Genomic DNA, 23,347 nt, shown 5'->3' on the forward strand with positions numbered 1-23,347 from the left:
GAATTTTGATTGGAATGGCATTAAAAGTATAAATTGCTCTAGGCAGTATAGACATTTTAACAATGTTTATACTTCCGATTCAAGAGCATGGAATGGTCTTCCATCTTTTTGTGTCTTCTTCAATTTATTTCATGAGTGTTCTGTAGTTCCTTGAGTACAGATCCTTTACCTCTTTGGTTAGGCTTATTCCCAGGTATCTTATGGTTCTTGGTATTATAGTAAATGGAATTGATTCTCTAATTTCCCTTTATGTATTTTCATTGTTAGTGTATAAGAAAGCAACTAATTTCTGTACATTGACTTTGTATCCTACCACATTACTGAATTGCTGTATGAGTTCTAGTAGTTTGGGGGTGGAGTCTTTTGGGTTTTCCATATAAAGTATTATGTAATCTGCGAAGAGAGAGAGTTTGACTTCTTCATTACCTATTTGGATACCTTTTATTTCTCTTTGTTGTCTGATTGCTGTTGCTAGGACTTCTAATACTATGTTGAACAAGAGTGGTGAGAGTGAGCCTCCTTGTCATGTTCTTGATCTCAACAGGAAGGCTGCAAGCTTTTTCCCACTGAGGATGATATTTGCTGTGGGTTTTTCATAGATAGATTTTATGAAGTTCAGGAATGTTCCCTCTATCCCTATACTTTGAAGCATTTTAATCAGGAACAGATGCTGGATTTTGTCAAATACTTTTTCTGCATCAATTGAGAGGACCATGTGGTTCTTCTCTCTTCTCTTATTGATTTGTTCTATTACATTGATTAATTTGCTAATGTTGAACCATCCTTGTAACTCAGGGATGAATCCCACCTGATCATGGTGAATAATCTTTTTAATGTGCTGTTGGATCCTGTTTGTTAGGATCTTGTTGAGAATCTTAGCATCCATATTCATTGGTGATATTGGCCTAAAATTCTCCTTTTTGGTGTGGTCTTTGCCTGTTTTAGGGATCAAGGTAATGCTGGCTTCATAAAAAGAGTCTGGAAAATTTCCTTCTGCTTCAATTTTTTGAAACAGCTTCAGGAGAATAGGGGTTATTTCTTCTTTGAAAGTTTGGTAGAATTCCCCAGGGAATCCGTCAGGTCCTGGACTCTTGTTTTTTGGGAGGTTTTTGATCACTGCTTCAATCTCATTACTAGACATTGGTCTATTCAGGTTGTCAATTTCTTCCTGGTTCAATTTTAGGAGTTTATAGTTTTCCAGGAATGCATCCATTTCATCTAGGTTGATTAACTTATTGGCATATAACTGTTGATAATAACTTCTGATGATTGTTTCTACTTCCTTGGTGTTAGTTGTGATCTCTCATTTTCATTCATAATTTTATGAATTTGAGCTTTCTCTCTTTTCTTTTGGATTAGTCTTTTGGATTAGTGTGGCCAAAAGTTTATCAATTAATCTTTTGGATTAGTGTGGCCAATGATTTATCGATCTTATTGATTCTTTCAAAAAATCAGCTTCTAGTTTCATTGATATGTTCTACTGTATCTCTAGTTTCTACCTCATTGATCTCTGCTCTAATCTTGGTTATTTCCCTTCTTGTGTGTGGAGTTGGTTTAATTTGCTGTTGATTCTAAAGTTATTTAAGATGTAGAGACAGCTGGTGTATTCTGGATTTTTCAATTTTTTTGAGGGAGGCTTGGATGGCTTTGTAATTCCCCCTGAGGACCGCCTTTGCTGTATCCCATAGGTTTTGGACCGAAGTGTCTTCATTCTCATTGGTAGACTGTAGATTGTAGATTGTCTCAGTCTTTTGGTATCGGTTGAGTCCTGATTTGTGACCCAGTATGTGGTCTATTCTGGAGAAGGCTCCATGTGCACTTGAAAAGAATGAGTATTCTGTTGTTTTAGGGTGGAATGTTCTGTATATATCTATGAGGTTCATCTGGTTCAATGTGTCATTCAATGCTCTTGCTTCTTTATTGATTTTCTGGTTCAATGATCTGTCTCTTACTGAGAGAGGCGTGTTAAGATCTCCTACTATTAATGTATTCATATCAATATGACTTTATCTTGATTAACAGTTTTCTTATGTAGTTGGCTGCTCCCATATTGGGGGCATAGATATTTACAATTGTTAGATCATCTTGGTGGATAGTTGCTTTAAGAATGATGTAGTGTCCTTCTATATCTCTGACTACAGTCTTTAGTTTAAAATCTAGTTTATCTGATATGAGAATCGCTACCCCAACCTTCTTTTGAGGCCCATTGACATGAAAGATGCTTCTCCATCCCTTCACTTTCAGTCTGGGTGTATCCTTAGGTTTGAAATGGGTCTCTTGTAGACAACATATGGATGGGTCCTGTCATTTTATCCAATCTGCAACCATGTGTCATTTTATGAGCACATTTAGGCCATTCACATTGAGAGTGATTATTGATAGATAGATACGTTTTTATTGTCATCGTGTTACCTTTCAAGTCTTTCTTTCTGTAGATTGTCTCTATATTTCTGTTCAATGATATTCTTAGGATTTTTCCTCTTTTATAGAAACCCCCTGAATATTTCCTGCAGTGTCAGCTTGGTGGTTGCATACTCTTAAACATTGCTGGTCTTGGAAATTCTTTATCTCTCCATCCATTTTGAATGTCAGTCTTGCTGGATAAAGTATTCTTGGCTGCATGTTCTTCTCATTTAGTGCCCTTAATATATCTTGCCAGCCCTTTCTGGCTTGCCATGTTTCTGTGGACAGGTCTGACATTATTCTGGTGGGCTTTCCTCTGTACCTAAGAAGCTTCTTTGTCCTAGCTGCCTTCAAGAGAGTTTCTCTACATTTATAATTCTCATTCTTACTATCAGGTGTCTCTAGGTCTTTTGAGAATCTATAATCTTGGGGGAAGACCGTTCTGCCTATGGTACATGAATGCTGGTTCCATTCGCAAGATTGGGAAAATTTTCATGGAGAACTTGTTCCACTATATCTTCTAGACTTCTTTTTTTCTCCTCCTCTTCAGAAATTTTAATAAATCTGACATTGAAACATTTCATGGCATCATTTATTTCCCTAATTCTGTTTTTGTTCCTTCTAAGCTGTTTGTTCCAAGCTAGCCCCTGGTCCTTTCTCTCTATCTGTTTGTCCTCCAGATCACTAATTCTATCTTTTGTCTCAGTTACCCTAGCTTTGAGAGAATTTAGAGTAGATTGGAACTCATTGAGAGCATTGTGAACCTCATCCCTTGTAGCTTTCAGCTCTGCCCTAACATTGTGAACATCATCCTTGGTCTCTTTCAGTTCTACCCTAATCAATTCTGTTTTGTCATCCATGGCTTTCTCCAACCTAGCTATTGCCCAGATAATTGTTAGCCTGAATTCCCTTTCCAACATATTGTCTATGTCAGTAGCCATTAAAAGAATGTCGATCCTCTGAATTTTTCTTCTGTTGGGCATTCCTCCTCCTAGTCATTTTGGTAAGAGATGGCTGAACGGATGTAGCTGGATATATTGACCATGGTGCAGTCAAGGTGCACCCTGGAATGCTTCTGAGGAATCAAGAGTCTCCACCCAAATGAAAGAAAAAAAGAAAGAGAGAAGAAAGAAAAAAAAAGAGGGAGAGAGAGAGAGACAGGAAAAAAAAAAAGAAAGAAAAAAAGAAGGCTCAGCCCAAATGGGCCCCAAGGTAAGATTTATGAAGTAAACAAACAAAAACAGACAAACAAAAAGACTGATAAAAGTATATGACAAGAGCAATATATATATATATATATATATAATAAAATAGATATAATATATATATAAAATATATATGTGTGCAAAACAAACAAAAAAAGAACTTCATCAAAAAGAAACCCAAGTATAAGATTTACATACTATCAGGACAAACACAAATACACAGAAACACTGGCAGAAGAAAAAGATGGGAGAATGGTTATAAATTTTCAGTGTGGGTGAGGAAGAGTGGCTGTTATTTGATCGTCTTTTTTTTTTCCCCCCAGTTAACTTTCTGGGGGAGGAACATGGGTTTTCAGGCAGTGTTTCCTGAGTTAAAGTCAGATGATCTGGGGTTGAATTTGACTTTGCTATTTAATATATGTGGATGCCATATGAATGCCTTACATGTAAGATGTACTTCTTATAATAACCTGAGAGGTAAATATTTCAACCCCATTTAACCAAAGTACTTGAAACTCAGAAGTAAAGTAACCTGCCCAATTTTGTATAGCTACTGAGGATACAACAAGGGAAAGTTAAAAAAAAAAAATGTCTTGTGAAACCATATTGGGTTTGTCATTAAGGCAAAACCTTACCACTTTCCTTCTGTATAATAAAATATAACCTGGACAGGACCTTAGTACATTACTTATTCAGGGTATTGGTTATGGCATCTAAGATTTCTGATCTCTTCTATTTTTACAGAAAAAAAGAAACATTTAGTTAGTAAATAATAATAATAATTTAGAAAGTGTTATCATTAAATATATTTATTTCTATTAAAGAGATGAGCTACACAAGGTATTTTACTTTTTAACATTTAAATAATTAATACATATTTCATTTTCATGTAATGAGGAAAATATAACATTTTATGAAAGCAAGTTCCTCATTTTTTAATTAAGTGCTTGGTAATATTTATGCTGATATTCAGAATTTTCTATTATAACTCACATGCTATACTGTGATGTTTTATACTGTGAAGGTGGCTTTTTTTATACTATTAAAGTATTCTGAGATTAATTATTCAGTGATAGTGAAGCTATCCTATTAACAAAAATCAAAAGTAGTTAAGGTAAACATTCACATCTGCAACTGTGTGCAACTCTGGCATTTTGTTTTGCTTTTATGGAGATGGTAGAAGAGCAATTTTATATATAGGGAAGTTAGAGATCTTAGTCTGCCCCTATAGTCAGAGGAAAGGAAAATGTCATATGGTCTTCCCATGGTACAAGAGAAAAGTTCCTTTAGTAAGCATATGAGGATGGTATTTAATCAACCCAATTCTATATTTTAAAGATTATGTGGGGAAGAGATATGTGATAGTTAAAATAATACTATATTCATCTGGGAATCTCATGTGACCAACAACCATATAGAAACACTTAGAAGTCGTCCAAGAAATGGTTAAACCAAAAATACTTTCTCAAAGTGAACTAATTCCTTGAGGTAGGGAAAAAAAAAAAAATAGAGACTTAGGAACCTGAGAAACCTACTTTTGAATTACTAGTGTTGTGATTTTGGACAAGTGATTTACCCTGTTACTGCCTCATCTCTAAAATGGCTTTAGAGTGAGTTTTGCAATAAGAGGAAATAAACTGTGTAATGGCCCTAGCTCAGTGACTGACATGCAAAGGACAATTAGGGAATGGCAGGTATTAGCAAAGCCCAAATACTTTCATCTACCACCTGCAACTTTGCTAAGCCAGCCTACTCAATGAAAGTAAAACATGTATTTTTCAGTAGTTTTGCAAGGATACTCTAGTTAATATTAGGCTAATGTCACAAAAGGCAAAGGCTTGTTTTTTGCTTCCTCCTGATTTTCGTATTTTTCAGGAGGACAATATTGACCACTAAGTTTAGAACCTACCTCTGAAAGAAAAGTGACATTAGAAACCTGGTACACTCTCTTGTGTTCTTCTTATCCATTAGTTGTTCTTTTTTTGGGGGTGGGTGGGATTATTTATTAACTTTACTGCTTTTCTTTTAGAAATGATACCTCAGTTAAAAAAGATAACTCCTAACTGGCTAAAGCAAAAAGAATAAATGATTGGTTTGGGTAACTGAAAAGTTTTGATATTGAGCTGGCTAATTTTATGCCTCAGTGTGAAACTCATATTGCAACTCTCAGATTCAGTCTGTATTTCCAATCTTAAATCCTGTTTCCTCTGGATCAAGGGTTCCATAACCGTTGGTAGTAGTTTACATACAGTTTCTATTCCTTTGTCTAGATTTCCTGAGATACTTATTCTCTGAATTGTTATCTATCCATAGGGAGAGGTCAGTTAAATTCATTACTTGTTGGAGCACAGACAGCATTAAATTCTGAGTTAGAATGTTGCCATAAAAGTGTCATTGGAAAGAATAAGAAACCACTTCTTCTTCTGTGAATTCTGGAATAATTTCTCTAGTTTGTCTTTTATTTTACTGATTAAATTTTCCACAGTGCTTCAGGCAGACTTTAACTTTATTCTGTAGTTTTCTCAAAAGCTTTTGCTTAGTTGATTTGGTTTCTTTCCATCTCAGCTTGTGCTTCTGTTAGATTTTTATCACATGTTTTGCTTCTCATTTCTTAGGTTTATTTTTTTAATTGTATTGAATCGACAAAGAAGACAGATTTCCAGGATTTTTATCTGCTTTCTGTAGGAAGTTATTGCCAGGATTGGGCTTTCCTTAGCATATTCAAAAAACTTATTCCCTTTTTGTTGTGCTTCAGAATATTTTCATGACCCATGTTGTTTTCCCTTAGTTGATCTATTTTCAAATGGTGCATAAAATTCTATTGCCCTTGTCTAATATTTAAAGAAAATTCTTTTCTTGTATCATCTGGATGATAAAACATTAGTTCATTAAATCAACACAACAATTACTGAATAGACAACTAAGAAACCTAAAAAATGCTTCCCATTAACAAGCATACTATTTTCCTATTACTTACAGTATTCCTTTAATTAAAATGCTATAGAGTTAAGATTTTTAAAAAAAAAAAATAGTACAATTTGTAAACTCCAAAGGAAAAGGTAAGATAGGTGAACAAGGAATTCCAAAAACTCCTTCACATTCGGTCATTCTCTGAATCAGTATCATTTCTATTTTTCTCTACATTTTCACACTCTATGCTCTAAAGAGATATGATGTTCTAAATGGTGATGCAGCATTTATTTAAAAACCATTCACTATTGTCACAGAAAATGTTTCCCCAAATATCTGACACCTATTCTGTAAATTTGATGCTAGTATTTTCCTACAGTTACCAGGAAGTGTTGGTGGAAAGTTTTCAGACATTCGTATGAGTGTATATACATGTGGACACTCCCTCATCAAATGCCCTAGTGGTAGGAAGGCTGAAAAGTTGAGGAGCTCCAGAATGGCTCCAGGAATAACAGCAGGTTCACACATTGATAAGTAATTTACACCAGGAGTGTCTCCATGCAAACAAAGATTGTAAAATGCCATAGATTGTAGGATGAGTTCTGAATTTCACATATGGATTTTAAACATGTACATCTTGGAATTGATGAAATGTTATATTATCCTATTAATATAAAGTTACATAACCAGAGTTAGAGTTAAAGGGGGAAAGTTAAAATAAGGGGGAAAAGAGACCAGAGAAGCCATTTTGCTTATCCATTCTCATTGTTTTAAATAAATTTCTAGTTCAGAATAGATTTAAGGGGTGCATGGGTGGCTCAGTCCTTAAGCATCTGCCTTTGATTCAGGTCACGATGCCAGGGTCCTGGGATCAAGCCCCGCATCTAGCTGCCTGCTTCATGTGGAATCTGCTTCTCCCTCCCCCACACCCCCTGTTTGTGTTCCTTCTCTTGCTATCTCTCTCTCTCTGTCAAATAAAGAAATCTTAAAAAAGCATAGATTTGATATAATGCAATAAAAGCATATTTTATGACCAGTTTCATGCCACTTTATAATATACATCCACATGTCTTTTCTTTACCTCAGTGAAGATGATTTGTGGTGCCTGGATGGCTGAGTTGGTTGAGCATCTGCCTTCAACTAAGGTCATCATCTTGGGGTCCTGGGATGGAGTACCCTTACATCTGGCTCCCTGCTCAATGGGTAGTCTGCTTCTCCCTCTCCCTCTTCCCCTCCCCCCGATTCATGCCCACACACTTTCTAATAAAATCTTTTTTAAAAAAAAGTGTTTTTGAGTAATTGCTTTTCATTAATGTCATCAATCAAAACATCTAAATATGTCAGATGCTCTGCTATTCACACATGAATCTGCTTGTAAAGTCAACAATCATTCCACATATTTCTGGCTGGTGGTTTATGTGTTTGAAAAGGGTTTGGATCAGGCTTGCTTCAAGTAGTCATTCCATTTGTTCTCTCCATTTTTCTCTCCGTTAACCTTGTTTACATAACGTATAATGTGCAATTACCTAAATGCAGAGGTATTATATCTAATAAGAAATATATTTTCCTTTCAGAATCCTCTGACTGACAATTACTATAATTATGCTGAGAATCAGAGAGGCCAGAGTAATACTAGAAGTGGGGTAAGTTTGGTGCTTTATCTACTGATTACTTTATCAAATTCATAAGGTTACCACCTATAGAATATTTTCTTCAAATACTAAGTATGACTCAACTGAATGTAGAGCTTAAGCTTTCTGTCATTAATAGCCATGCTTTTTAGGTGGAGGTTACAAAAAAGAAAACCTAATTTTGTTCATAGCAATGCATACACACTTCAGAGAATTCTTTAGTAGTAGCTCTAAGGAATATGTTTTTTCTTTAAAAGAAAGTAGGTTAATTCAGGGAGAAGAAAAACCTTCATTTGACATCAAAGAGTCATGGGTGTATGACTGGCCTGCTGCAGGACTTTCAGCAAGTACTGTCCGTTTCTGAACAAAATTGTTCCTGTTTGCAAAATGGAAGCAATAATACTTCCTCCAACTTCGCCCTAGAATGAGAGCCTCATGAGAGTAGGATCTTTGTCAGCTTTGTATACTGAATAATCAAATACCCAGAATCACCCATCTAATGATCATAAATTAATAAAGAATGAAGTTTGAGACATAGAGGAGTTGTGATTATGAAGTATCTTGGGTATAGTAAATGCTTAACTAGAATGACCAACTATCTCAATTGCTTGGGACCGTCCTGGTTTTGGCACTGAAAGTTATGCATCCCAGCATTCTCTTTGGCAAATTAGAGTTGTGGTTCACCCTGTTACCGCAATATAAGTTGGGGGTTGTGAAAGCTGCAAAGGAGATTAAGACATCATCTAAGCAACCCAATACTTTATAGTCTAGTCAAGGAACAGGTGTAGAAATGTGAGTTAAAATCTAACAAGGAAGGGTTCTAAGAAATCTGGAAGAAGTACTGTGGAAGACTAGAAGAAAGGATAACTAATATGGTCTAAGACTGATGAGGAGAATTCTACAGAGAGTGTAATATTGGGCTACTGCTTAAAGGCAAATGGACGCAGGGTCTGGTGGTTCATTGGTGCTCAGTTTTATCTCTTCTGGGCACAATTATGTTAGAGATGCATCACCTTTAACATGTCTAGCTGTTTCAATTAGATCATAGTGCCCATAATAACTACCTCATGTGAAAAATGACAAAGAAGAGGGAAGTGTAGGAAAGTGATTTAACTGCTTTTTGTCTTCTCCGTCATGTTCAGCAAAATATATATATTTTTAGAACAAATCAGCCTACATTATTTCCTTCAAACACTTAGTTGTATAGAGGCAGTAGTGGATTTCAAACATTATTACTGTCACTAAATAAAAAAGGTAACTTTCTATTGTGGGGGTTTTCATGTTGATTAAAATCAGTAATGCTATTAAACTCAATATATTGCCAATTGCATGTATAATGGAGTGAGATTTAGGTTTTGAATAAAAATGATAAAGAAAGAAGGAATAGTAGAGATGATGTCTATGTTGACAGAGAAAACAAAATATGTAGAGAATGCAATGGAATATTTAAATATGTATTTCTCACACATGTGAATCAGTGCAATTCTCTTCAGCAGTTTCTTAGCTCCAGTCCCTTTCCAGATCATTTCTCTATTGAAGAGGTTTTAATGAGTGACCTACTTTGGGATTCCTTTCATTAAAAAAAAAAAAAAAAAGTATTTGCTGATGCCTTTTACAAATATCCCACATGGTTAATATCAGACTGCAGTAGGAACCGGAGGGAGCATATGTGACCCAGAAAATTTTATATCAAGTCTGTTTAGAAATGATAGGCTGCAATACCCAGTCTCTTAGCTCCAATAGACTTTGCAAATAAAACGAAGCAATGAGGCTCTGAATAAATTCCCAGAATGACTGTGGAGGGAACAAGAACTCTTGTAAACATTACCGAAGTAGTCATCAGGAAGTCTTGTATCAGACTTCCCTTCTAATATTGTATAATTTATTTATTTAGATTTTTGGTTTATGGAAGTGTATCCACAGTGAGGTAATATTGAGTTAAGAAATTATTTTTATAATTTTGAAGTCTTATGGGTGCTTTTTTTTATAATTAAATGATAAGAAGTAATGTGGAGCAATATAAGGATTTAAACATAGGGACTTTTATTACCTTTTCTCTTAACTGTACAATAACTTCCTTCCTCAAAATACATCTGAAGAAGAGAAAATTAAAGCACATTAAAATAGGAAAAATATTCAACATGCAAATGACTTTATTTTGAAAGTAACACAGCTATAAGACCATATTTCATATATACACACACATTTTCTTTTCTTTTTGAGTTTTTGGTGTAAATTATCTGAAATGGAGATATGCTTTATATCATTGCCACCAGTGGCTAAGGGAATAGCTTGGGCTCCCTGTCTCTGATAACAGTGATAAAAATAACTCTCCTATGAAGGAAAATCTTGTAGGTTTGCAAGGAATCAGCAAAAGAATTTTAAAATTTGCAGCCTTGGGATTCAGAGAAATTATTTTGCAGGAGGTAAGAAGAAAGAAAGGTAGTGAGCTCTGGGGTCTACTTCCTCTTTCTACTCTCACTTCTAATGTTTCAAACAACATTTAATAAGGTCATGGTAAGTGTAAACAATTATAAGGTACATAAAGATCAGTAAATCAGTTTTGGAAAACATAGAAGATACTGAAAAGTCAGCCAAGTTCCCCTCAGGGTCTCATGGGTAAGAGTTTGGAATCTGAATGAAGTGGAACAAACTCTAGAGAAAATAATCAAACTGGAGAATTGAGATATTAGTTCAAGTCCTTCATAAAGCAAACACCAAGAAGGGATTAAAATGCAACCCATTTATCACTAGAAACACCATTTAGAGAAAATGGGAAGGAGTCAGAAGAAACTGAAAAAAAAAGAAAAAAAGGCATCAGATTACAGTATAGGTTTGCTGGTGAGTGAAAGAAGGAAGGATAAGGGGATAAGAAGGAGAAGGAAGGTAGGTTAAGTAGAACCCTCATATAGTTCCAAAGACAACCTGTCAAGGTCTTTGGGAATGTGTGAGTTGGCCATCACAGTTGTCTAGCTTCTGCCAGGACTGAGCATGCCTTACTATTCCTGCTGTGCTCATTAATTGACTGGGAGAAGCCACTGGGAAATGTAGCCTCAGCATGAAATTTGTGTTGGATTTTTGAGAATATAACAGCTGGAGCCATTGGTCAGTTATGCCCCCTGCCCTTGGAGACCTGAAAGATACATTCTCATGGCCACTATACTAGCCTCTGCATCCAAAAAAAAAAAAAATCCATCTCATAAGTTAAAGAAAAAAATTAATTTTATTTCTAAGAAGAACAAAAACCTAGGCTTGATCCAGACATACTTCCACTCTTTCTTTCTTTTATCCTTCCTTAAAAACATTGACTAAGCACCATTCTGACTGGTTCTATACTAAATGCTTTTCTAATGTAAGGATTCAAGCTGGTACCATATGTAGAGTTGTCTAGGTGATAACGGTTTGGACAGCTGATAAACCAAGTGTCCCAGATATTGTCTACTATTTGAAAGAGTTCAAATTTGCTTTTAGGCATATGAGAAAATTATTATGTTAAATCCCTCTAAAGAAGAATGGCTAGAAATGGCTAGGCAGGAAATCATAGACCTGGCCAGATGACTTGTGGTTGAACATATTCTAAATTGCTCTGTCACAAGTCCAAGACAATAGCTCTCAAACTTTTTGGGTCTAGAACACCTTTACATTCTATTTACATGTGTTTTAGCTATTGAACGTCACCATGCTGCAGATTAAAACAAATTTTACAACACAAAAATATATAATCACACACTTCATTGCCCATCAGAATAAAAATGTCAGAGCAATGATGTCATCACAAGTCCTGTAGCCTCTTAAACTTCATCACGCACTTGGGAAATAGAGTGCAAAAGGCAAATAATACATTAACATTTTTATGGACCTGAAAAGGTCTTAGGGCTCCCCAAGGGTCCCAAGACTTTAGAAAACTGCTTATCTAATTTTATAGACTAACCACAAAATACTGCTGGGACTTAGGAGATTGTAGGTCATTGGGTACGATTGTGCCAAGTAGTTCCTGCCTGTGGACAGCAGATAGTAGACTTAAGGTAAGCCCTGCTCTGGTGAGACTGGGGTTCCTAATGTAATAACTGATTCCCTCATGTTGAGACAAAGAATTGTTTGGGGTTAAGTCTGTAGATGTACAATTACCAACACCTACACTTGAGGGATGACAGGGCCAAGGAATTAGAACTACCAATGATGGACTTTTCCAACTGTACTTTTTTTTTTTTAAGATTTTATTTATTTATTTGACAGAGAGAAATCACAAGTAGATGGAGAGGCAGGCAGAGAGAGAGAGAGGGAAGCAGGCTCTCTGCTGAGCAGAGAGCCCGATGCGGGACTCAATCCCAGGACTCCGAGACCATGACCTGAGCCGAAGGCAGCGGCTTTACCCACTGAGCCACCCAGGTGCCCCCAACTGTACTTCTTGACTGGAAGCAAACAAGAGGAGTATCCAAGAGAATTTCACATAGACTGGGTACCCATCTATAGGTGGTTGGTAGGGCAAAATCATGCATATTCAGATATTTCTCGGAAATATTATTTGCTTAATGGATGAATAAATAAACTTCACAAAAAGATAAATGAGTGTATAATTTCAAGAAATATTTATTAAGGTAATATGTAAGAGAAAATAATCAATGCTTATATTTTTTCCCCTAGTATTGGTCTCATTAACTCACCACAGGCTTTATCTTTACTCTTAATCATTGCTTTTAATATCGTGATGTACTTGGTATCCCAAAGTAAATATTTTGTGAATAAGGGAGTTGCAGGTCATACAATAGTGTCTTTTGTAGGGTTTTATAGATCAAGGAAGGGAAAAGGAAGTCTTTTTTTTCAAACTGTATTGTTTCAGATGCCCAGAACTATGTACAAAAAGCCATAGATTTTATGATTCCATGTATATGAAACTTCCAGGATATGTAAATTCATAGAAACAGAAGACATAGTGGTTGCCAGGGGTTAAGAGGAGAAGAGAATGGAAGATGACTTGCTCAGTAGGTTTCCTTTTGGAATAATGAAAGTGTTTTGAAGCTAGATGATATGGTGATGATTGTACAACATTGTGAATGTACTAATACCACTGAATTGTATACTTTAAAATGGTGAATCGTTAATTTTATGTTCTGTAAATTTAAATGCAATTACAAAAAATTCTAGTGCCCTAAGTTCAAGCTGGGTTTTGCAGGGCTGTTAGGCAATGGTTCAAGTTTTGGGTGGCTGGGAAGTATACCCTTGTATTAAAATTACTAACTAATTTATTGCTTTACTCAACACCTATAAGCAGGTGCTCTGAGCTGGGCACTGTGCTATCTTTACAGAAGAATGAATAAACCAGACTGATATGGTTCTTACCCTCTTGCAACTTACAGCCCAGTCAAAGATCTATACATTAACTTATTTTAACAAAGTCTTATCATTATCTTCACATGATTGCATTAAATTCTACTTTAAAAAACAGATTTCTCAGGTAAATTCTGATTAGTTATTATTTGTATTAATTCTGTCAGAGAGTTAAATACATTTTTCCTTTATAAGTACAGAATTCTCCTAATCTTTATTTAAACTAAGAAACTTAAACCAAATATCTCAAATATTACGTTTAATTCAATTTCTCTTGCTATAGAACTTATTTTATACATTCATTAAAAAAAAAGATTATTCCTCCTTCTTAAATCTGCAGAATAAGTAGATTAACTTGTACAATCTGAAATTTATAGCCATAGATGTAATTCCATTTTTTTTAATATTTAAACTGTTCAGCAAAAAAAGAGGTAGAATTTTAAAAGAACAAAATTCAATATGGATTCATTAAGCATATATTAAGTGACAGATACAGCCTTAAGCCCTTTGACAGAGATTCAAAGAAAAATATTTATTTCTATACTAGATGATTTTATGATTATATAGTCATGTAGGGAAAAATCTGATAACCACAGAGATAAATATAATAGGAATTGCAGGAAACAAAGCGTCTTAAGCAATATGCAAGCCTGAAATAAAGGCTGGAAAGAAACACTCATTCAGTGATCTAATGACAGATTTCACTGACTCTTGGTAGCTAGTAATAGGATTTGGGGAGGAGATTTAGCATGAGAGAGAGGATATCACAATAGAGAACACAGTGAGCAAGTGCAGTAAAGAGAATCCTGAAGATATGTATAGGGAGTAGGGACTACTTCAAATGTTGCTGTAGTATATTTGAAATGTCAATAATACATATCCTTCTTAATGATTTTGTCTTATTTTACCATATTTTCCATATTTGCATATGTAAATTTGAGATGTTTATATATTATTTTTAAAACCACTTTTATATTTTTTAGTATGCCGTAGTTTTCTTTTTTTTTCCTCTACAGGTTTTTAAAATTATTTAAATGCAATTAGTTAATATATAGTGTATCATTAGTTTCAGATGTAGAGTTTAGTTATTCATCTGTTGCATGTAACACCCAGTGCTCATTATATCATATGACCTCCCTAACGCCCATCACCCACTTATCCCATCCCCCCACTCACCTTCCAAATACATTTTCATTTGAAAAATACTTCTCTTGATTTTAAATACCCACGAGCAGAATATAATCATAAAATTTAACATAATTAAAAGAAATGATGTTATTCAATTTCAAATAGTAAATTTAACAATAATCAATCAATGATGTGAAAATAATTACAAAATCTCACTGATCTATAAAAATGCATATATGAACTCTAATTCTTCATGAGAAGAAATAGAATCTTTTATGGCTAGTTGGAAACAAAATTTATTTCATAATGTTTAGTTTGAAATAAAGATAAAAGTTCTATATCAATAAAATGATTCAGCAGCAGGTTGAAAAGGGCAAAACATTTTAATTACTTTTCCTAAGAGCCTGGGATCCTGAATATTGATTTTCACTGAAATCCTTTATTGAGCACATTTTCCAAAAATGTCATTTTTCAATGATTTTTATAAGTTGCTATGTTTGGCAAAACTGGTGTTAAAATGGATAAAAAGGTGTTAGAGCAAACTGTGCAAAATATGATTGAAGGAAATATTGGAAATCATCAATGGTGGCACCTTTTTCTTGAGTTCTTTATGACCAAAGATTTGTGACCTAGGTTGCCCCTGTTTCGCAAAGCTCTCACTCTGAGGTGAGAACCTAGCTGAATCTCTGATAAAGGGGTAGGGGAGAGTAAGGGCAGGAGGGAGAATAAAAGTTAATTCTCTGGCTTGGCAAATGCACAAGAGTGTCAGTAATAGGAGCATTTGAACCAGGGTTCTGGATCATTCTTACAAATAGTATATCAGGTTCTAAACCTAAGAGCAAATCATAAGAGCAGTGGAAGTGCCAAAGCAAGATCAGAATATGATACATGGAGTTAAAGCACTATATACGTGTCAGGTTTGCCAACTTTTTATGTTGACCTCCCACATTCTCTCCACTCACAGATCTTTTTTGCCTTTAATCAATGACTTTTTCTAGATAAACCCTTTATTGTATTATATAATTTCACAATTGACATTTAAAAATGGAATTCAATCATCTTTATCTGTGAAAGAAAAGGGGCAAATTAAAGCAATAATAGCACATTTATTGTTTGCTCAGGGTGGGATTGGGAGTCAGGATTAATGAATAAGCATGGTTCTTCTTTAGTTTGTCTCTCTTCTCATTCTTCACCTCAATCTCTCCTCCAGCTGGATTATTTGATGAAAGTGATGTGTGACTGTTAGAAAGACTGCTTATTTTTTAAAGTTTATTATTATTATTTTTTTAGTGATCTTGATACCCAGCAAGGGACTTGAACCCATGACCCCAAGATCAAGCATTGGTGCTCTTCAAACTCAGCCAGTCAGGCACCTAGAAACCCTGCCTATTGATACTACAGACCAGATAGCCAGAAAAAAGTCTGGAGATATTTACCCAGGCAGGAAGCAAAGTAAGAAGCAAGTGAGGAGAAAGAGTATCAAGATGTAGCTGATAGTCCAAGTTAAGCATCTTGAGAGTAAGGGAGAAACAGACCATACAAATATATATTTTGATGAACATTTATCATGCATTCAAATATGGACTGAAGAACAGAGGCTGGAACAGTAGGGTGATCCATGTATACCCCCTTGAAATTAATTATATCAAGCTTTATACATGAAACTAAATGGAAAATGAGTCTAAGCATTAGTCTGTCTTTGGATCTCATTGCGTATTGGTTTGTTCCAATAATTCTTTTAACTGTATCTCACTTTACATATGGGGTCTCTACCAGGGTTCCTCACCACAGGCTGTTGATAGTATGGTACTCATAATCTCAAATATTTCCTTTTCCTTTCCTTTTCCTCTCTTAGACTCAGTAAAAGAAATAGGAATTAAGTAAATAAATAGATTCCACAAAAATTGCAGTTCCAGAAACTATCATAAATCCAATGCTAATAGCTACTTCTGATTTTGGCATTTAAATATGTGTGAAACATGTTTATGTATGTTACTACATGTAAAACAATGACCCTGTGAAGAAGATACTATATGCAAATTGCCTGAGGATCAGAAAAATTAAGTGGACTGTCCAGCGTGGGACAACTTGATAGCAATGGCACAAGCATTTTGACTTGGATTGAATTTCCAGTATCATGCTCTTTCTACTATAGTGTGGGTCTGAATTATAATTGAGATAGTAAGAGATTTACACATATACACACGCACACACACACACACACACACACATTTTGGCATAGCAAACTACCACTGAAGTACATAAACATTGTTTTAAATTACTACTATTTCCATACTAACTTATGCTTATCTGTTGCTGCTTGCTGGCCTCTCCAAAGAAACCACCAAAACCAAAACTGTTCACAGAAAGCTAAGTTTGTTGCTCGCTACAGTAAGGGACGACATTACCTTCACAATATTAGCCCCTCCTTGAAAGGCAAAGTCAAAAGTAAGCTATTAATAAGATTTTTACTTAAGTCTTACAGTGTAGGGGGTTCTGACTTGGATTTGATAAAGTTCATGTTACAGGAGTAGGTGTATGGTGAAGAGTAAGAATTCTCTTGATGAGTCCAATTGAGCTATTTACTATTGTGAGAAGGAGCTATTTATGTGATGAAAGCAAGTTGAGTACTCTATGTCTTGAATGAATAAATTTTCAAGAAATTCCTAAAATGATCGGTATATTTGCGACTTTATCTTCCCAGGCAAGAATCTCCAGAGGAAGTATACTCCTGTCAAGGTAGATTGTCAAACAGTAAGCTGAGTGGATATAGATATTTCATTTCTCTTTACAAAGAGCATATAAAATTAAGGGAACACTAAGAAAGAGAACAGGGGTGATGCACCTCTAACTCATTATCTGGCTCAAGTAGAATTTAATATTTGCTTTGATTAAAGAATCAGTAAATTAAATGCAAATTGATAGAACAGGACTTCCTAAAATTCATTGTAATGAATGTTGGTTCCCCTGAATTACGTCTGAACAAAAGGTTTATATACTTAGTCAAATAGACTTAGGAAGTATGGCATTTTATATCTTTTCATTAATGAGTCATAATATCCATAAGATTGGAGTGTTTGATTCCAATGCTTTACAATAAAATGAAGCAGTCCTTTCCAGTGTTATATGGAGTGGTGAGGCCAGTAGCAAACTGAAAAACTTATGGCTTCTTAAAGGAAATTCAAATCTGAAAATACAGTGTTGGGTAAGACATATAAGTAGAGAAAGGAGAGAAGAAGGAAAAAAGGATGAAACAGATGAGCTAAATTCAGCCCTAGGACTAAGTAGGTAAGATACAAAGTCTTATACTTAGTGAACTATCTTGATTAGTAAATGAGATGACTATATATTATTTACACCAGGACACTTTGGAATGTGAAAGGAGGCTCTGCTCAGTTCTATTTGGACAACATGCATAATCTCGAACTATGTTGGGAAAACTACATTATACTGTCACCCTGTATATTTTTATTCACTATGTGTTGAGGTCCATATTCTGAGTGACAAGTTTGAGGAATGCTGAGAATAATCAAAATCATATCTTAGAAGTTACTCCCATAAAAATTCTGTAAGAATTACTATAGCTCTAAGTGTCATGGATCAAATTCTTGTCCCTAACACCAAATCACCTCAGTTTACCAAAAATTTTCTAGAATAACTTTTAGAATAATTAAGTATGCTATGCACAAATAAAAGGGGATAGCAATTTTGGTTTCTTGGCAATTGCATTATTTATTATAAATTTTAAGGGTTTTTTTTTTTTTCTTTTTCAAAAACTAATGACAATCCATTAAGTAATAGCAGATGACCAGGTAGGCACAGTTAGAAAAGCTAAAAGATTAAGGTTTTTATTGACATTTATTTTCTTTGGAATCTCTTAGACCATTTATAATAAAGATCACCAACTCAGAATGCATCAGAAAGAGACAGATAAGGAAATGAGAAGACCATGCTAGTAGAATAATAGGGACGTATGGAGATCAGGACCTGTTTACAAGGGCAGCTATTGTTAGTTTCACATTACTGTAGTCACACAAGAATGCAGTAAGACTATTTACGAGTATTTGAAATTTTCAGAAGATAGATATCTTCATTCTATTACAATTACCCAGTTTTAAAGCACTGATACATTTTTAACAACAACAAAGACATTGGCACTGGCGAAATAAAACATACTTTCGTTGCGGTTTGGGTTTGTGGGTTACTGGTTTTCAAACTTTTGTATAAAGATTGATCTTAATTATTAAATAAATGAGCACTTAATCCTCTATTGTTTTTATTAAGTTGTTTTATGAAAAAGTGATAGGTGTTCACTAAATTTAGTGTGGTAATCGTTTTGTAGTATATACATACATTAAATAATTACATTGTATACCTTAAACTTACATATTATACATCAGTATTTCCTTTACATGGAAATTAAAAGTATTATAAAAAAGTATTTCCTCTAGTAACACCAACTTGAGAGCTGATTTTACATTATAAGCCCAATATACACCCTAAGACAATATCTTAGTGAGCTTTTATATAATTCTACCTTGACCATTGTCAAGACTACATATATCTAAAGGAAAAGTGAACAATTCTAGAGTTTCATAAAAAAAATATGGATAACTCAGGTCCCAGAGTTGTTCTTCTTTAAAGTGAACTTTATGTTAGTTGCCCTTTTTTGCCTGAATTCACAAGATCTACTAGGCTAACACTATTTTCACTGCCTGCAATTTTTTATAATTTTAAACTTATTTGATTGAGAAGGGGACTGAAAAATGCTACCATGTCTTCGTGCTACCATGTCTCAAAATTCTGTTCACAATAACCTTTGGACATACCACTGTTTCTTGGCCTACTTTTATTATGTTCATTTTTTGCCCCTATAAACTCTCTTGTCCCTTGGCCACCCTCCCCCCTTTAGGCCCTTTGGAAGATGAGTTAGAGAGTAATGAGAAAACCAGCAGAAGGCAGGGGGCATATATGGCAGCAGCAGGAGGTGGCTGACAAAAATCACAAATGTTCTGGAGAAAGTGTTTTTGCTCTTTCTTTGATTTTCTTAATAATATATTGTTGGCATGTAATCTACCCTTAACAACAGGAGAAGAGGTAAGGAAAGGTATAAATGCTGAGGCTAAAAGGAGGTTTTAGAAATGTTTCATATTCTCCTTCTCAACTGGTTATCTCTATAAAATATCCAACAGCAGGGGTTCTTTGCCTTTGAAACTAATTCCACTTAGTCATTGTTGGGGATGGGGGAAGAAACACCAGTAGTATTTATTGTAACGTAATTTATTTCTCCATCAGAAAGAAAGTCCTCTAAAAGACAAATACAACTAGGCTAAAGGATACAGAGAAAGAAACAATGTCTCAAGTATGGAGAATTGGATGTTGGGGTATAAGGGAGTTTCTGTATTTAAAGGTTTTAATCACTAAAATAAAAATAGATTAACTGCTCCCTCCATCTCTAAATAAAATAGCAGTTAGAGTTTAGGAAACTTGATGAAAAGGTCCTGATTCACAGCTATACATTTCTTTTTGAAATGTACTTGCTCCTTTCCTAAGTGTGCTGTGTGTCATGGACTATTAGGCATCATAGGATAATGCCACTGAGCTGACGTTTTTACGTTTGGGGACAGCTGAAGGGACTCAGCCCTCACCTGACAACTGCTGTAAGAGGGAGCCAACCCTACGTGGATCAACAACTTGGTAAAAGTGAAAGGCAAAGAAGTTAAAAGACTTCTATTCTCTAGCTCTCTTTAGAACATCTTTAACCACTGGGGACCCAGATACCAATGTTGTTTGTTTGTTTCTTTTTTTTTTTTTTTAAGATATTATTTATTTATTTGACAGAGATCATAAGTAGGCAGAGAGGCAGGCAGAGAGAGAGAGGGGGCAGAGAGAGAGAGAGAGAGAGGGCTCCCCACTGAGCAGAGGGCCCGATGCGGGTCTCGATTCCAGGACCCTGAGATTATGACCTAAGCCGAAGGCAAAGGCTTTAATCCTCTGAGCCACCCAGGCGCCACCCATGTGCCCCTCATCGTTTCTAATGAGGAAAATTCTAAGCACTTAACTTGCTTTTGTTCTGATGATTTTTCTTCTCTTCCCAGTCCCTGTCTTATGAAAGATATATATGATTCTGTGTCTTAGTATTGTTTAAAAATATCTCATTATCCCAATCTGTTTCCTGTGATTTGTCTCTGCTGATTTTACTACATTTTGTATCTTTTTCTAATTTTCTTGAATTTACATATTTTTCTCTTAATATTTTACCTTATACTTTCAAAACCTCATTCCTTTACAATCAATGATTTTGAATTTTTTATCTTAAGGCTATATTTTTTTATTCATCTTCTATCCATTTTCATTATAAATATTACTCCTTTAAAAATAGTTTTAAAGTTCATTTTTTGTTTCTCAACTCTTTGTTTTACCCCACTATTTCATTCATCTTATTATATTGATTATATAATAGATCCCTTTACTTATCTATACTTCAACTCAATGTCAATTCTTATTTTAAAGAAAACTGCAGGTTTTATTTTTATTTTATTTTATTTTATTTTTTTTTTTATTTTTTTAATTTATTTTTTATTTTCAGCATAACAGTATTCATTATTTTTCACCACACCCAGTGCTCCATGCAATTCGTGCCCTTTATAATACCCACCACCTAGTACCCCAACCTCCCACCCCCCACCCCTTCAAAACCCTCAGATTGTTTTTCAGAGTCCATAGTCTCTCATGGTTCACCTCCCCTTCCAATTGGAATTGTCATTGTATATGTCATATATTGTATATAATATATAATTGTCACTATAACTATATGATAAAATTATAACTATAAGAAATAATCTCATTTTTAATGGTGTTAGCTAGGGGCTTGTCATATAGGGCCTTTGTGATACTGAGCTATGTTCCTTCCATGCCTAAATTTTTTAATTTTTTTATCATGAATAGATGTGGATTTTGTCAAATGCTTTTTCTGTGTCTACTGAGATGATTTTATGATTCTTTCATTCTATTAATGTGATGTATCACATTGATTTGTAGCTATCCTTGCCACCTACAGATAAATTGCACTTGATCCTAGTATATAATCCTTTGATTGTGCTGTTAAATTCAGTTTGCTAGTATTTTGTTGAAAATTTTTGCATTTATATTCATCATAAATCATCAAAGCTTTTAGTTTTCTAGTAGTGACCTTGTATGGTTTTAGTATCAGGATAATGTTGGCCTCAGAATATGAGTTTGGAAGTGTTCCCTCTTTTTCAATTTTTTTTTTTTTTCCCATGAGTTTGAGGATAATTGGTGTTCTATTTTGGCAAAATTCACTAATAAAACTGTCTGGTCCTGGACTTTTTGTTGTTAGGAGTTTGTTTTTTGGTATTTGTTTTTTGTTTTTGTTTTATTTGTTTGTTTGCTGGCTTTAATTAGTGATTCAGTCTCCTTTGTAATAATTCATCACAGATTTTCTATTTCTTCCCGTTTCAGTCTTGGTAAGTTGCATGTAAGAATTATTCTATTTCTTCTAGATTTTCTAGAAGCTTTAGGTCCTTTATCTTTCCCTTGTGTTGGTCTAGCTAAGGATTTGACCTTTTATTTATCTTTTCAAAAAAACAACTCGTAGTTTGGTTATTCGTTTCTATTTTTTTTCTGTTCCCTTTATTTCGACTCTAATCTTTATTCTCTTTCTTCTGCTAACTTTGGTCTCAATTTGTTCTCCTTGTTCTAGTTCCTTAAATTGTGGAGTTAGGTTGAGTTGGAAGACCTTTTTTTACTTCTAAATATAGGTGTTTATTACTATGAACTTCCCTCCTAGAATTACTTTTGCTGCATGCCGCAAGTTCTGGTGTATTGTATTTTCATCTTCATTTGTTTCAGGAAACTTTTTCCCCTTTAATTTCTTCTTTGCTCCGTTGGTCATTTAGCAGAGTATTGTTTAATTTCTATGTGTTTATAAATTTTTCAGTTTTCCTCTCGTTAGTGAATTCTTGGTTCATTCCATTGTGGTTAGAGAAGATACTTGATATGGTTTTGGTCTTCTTAAGTTTTCTGAGGTTTGTTTTTTTGCTTAACATAGGGTCTATTCCAGAAAATATTCCATGTGTAGTTGAGAAGAAAGTGTTTTCTGTTTCTGGATATAATGTTCTGTATATTTCAGGTCTACTTGGTCTGTAGTGTTCAAATCAGTTTCTTTATTGATTCTAGCTAGCCTATCTATCCATTGTTGAAAGTGGGACATTAAATTCCCCAACTATTGTATTACAGTTTTATTTATCCTATTAGCTCTGTTAGTTTTTGCTTTATGTATTTAGGTGCTTTGATGTTGGGTGCATAAATATTTCAATTGCTACATTTTCTTAATTCATTGACCTTATATGATGACCTTTTTGATTCAATTTATCATTTTCAGTTTAATGTCTATTGTGTGTGACTTAAGTGCCCTTGCTCTTTTTTAGTTACTATTTGCTTGAAATATCTTCTATTCCTTCACCCTCAATCTGTGTCTTTAGGGCTAAAGTGAGTCTCTAGTAGATGGCTTATGTTGGACCTTTTTTTTTTTTTAAATTCATTCATCCACTTTCTAACTTTTAATTAGATAATCTAATTTGTTTAAAGTTATTATTGATAGCTAAGGACTTAACTATTTTCATATTGTTAATTGTTCTCTGGTTGTTGATGCTTGTTTCTTATCCTGCTGTCTTTTTTGTGTGTTTTGGTATCTTTTGACATCAGTATGCTTTCACTTTA

General features: G+C 34.5%; 1 pseudogene across 1 annotated transcript in view; it reads right to left on the reverse strand.

The window, feature by feature from the left end:
• The window catches only part of LOC309858709 (cytochrome c oxidase subunit 4 isoform 1, mitochondrial pseudogene), a 72,906-nt pseudogene extending 50,386 nt beyond the window's left edge, over positions 1-22,520 (reverse strand). The window contains exon 1 of the transcript in view: positions 22,422-22,520. The product of the transcript in view is annotated as a cytochrome c oxidase subunit 4 isoform 1, mitochondrial pseudogene (transcript). The remainder of the gene's footprint in view (positions 1-22,421) is intronic.
• Positions 22,521-23,347: the final 827 nt, after the last annotated feature.

Source organism: Mustela nivalis, assembly GCF_964662115.1.
Source record: "Mustela nivalis genome assembly, chromosome: 2".
Lineage (NCBI taxonomy): Eukaryota > Metazoa > Chordata > Mammalia > Carnivora > Mustelidae > Mustela > Mustela nivalis.